Below are 811 nucleotides of genomic sequence, written 5' to 3'. Positions count from 1 at the left end.
TGACTCCATGGACCCTGCATGTCAGCTGGAATCTGTTCAAGCTGGTGGAGGCTCTGTGACGTTGTAGAGCGTGCGCATTCGGAGTTATGTGGGATCCCTGACACGTCTAGATACATTCTGTCTAATCACCTGCATCCATTCGTGTCCATTGTGGATTCCGACGGAAGTGGGTAATTCCAGCAGGACAAAGGAGCGGCCCACACAACCACAATTGCTACAGAGTGGCTGCAGGAACACTCTTCCGAGCTTAAACACTTTCGCTGGCCACCAAACTCCCCAAACATACTGTACGTCTCTAGTAAATTTTATAGCATTAACTACCATATCTGGAATGCCTTGCAAAGTGTTGATCAGAGGAGATCTCTGCTCCCTCTTACTGTTACGGATTTATGGGCAGCTCTGCAGGTTTCATGGTGTCAGTTCCCTGCTGCGCGACTTCAGCCATCAGTAGAGTCCATGCCACGGCGTGTTGAGGCACTTCTGCGTGCTCGCGGGGGCCATAAACGATATTTCTTTGATTCCACAGTGTAACAAATTACTTGTCAATGTGACAGCCTTACCAACATGTTTTCAAATGGTTCTAGTATACGGTACGTCTCGGGAGACGGGTTACAATTTAAAATATGAGTATTATGTACTCAGTCCCCTCTACAAATTCTAGCAGGTAGTGATGGGAATTTCAGAACATCCTGTACGTTTCCAGCAAACTGTATAGCCGTTGTCGTGTTACAATTGGTATCTGCGAATACATTCCATAATTTGTGACAAATCGTGAGGCGCGACTGCAGACGTCCGTAGCGTTTACCCAGGG

The sequence above is a fragment of the Schistocerca gregaria genome, unplaced genomic scaffold (genome assembly GCF_023897955.1).
Source record: "Schistocerca gregaria isolate iqSchGreg1 unplaced genomic scaffold, iqSchGreg1.2 ptg000199l, whole genome shotgun sequence".
In the NCBI taxonomy this organism is placed as follows: Eukaryota; Metazoa; Arthropoda; class Insecta; order Orthoptera; family Acrididae; genus Schistocerca; species Schistocerca gregaria.
This window is presented reverse-complemented; position numbering follows the sequence as displayed.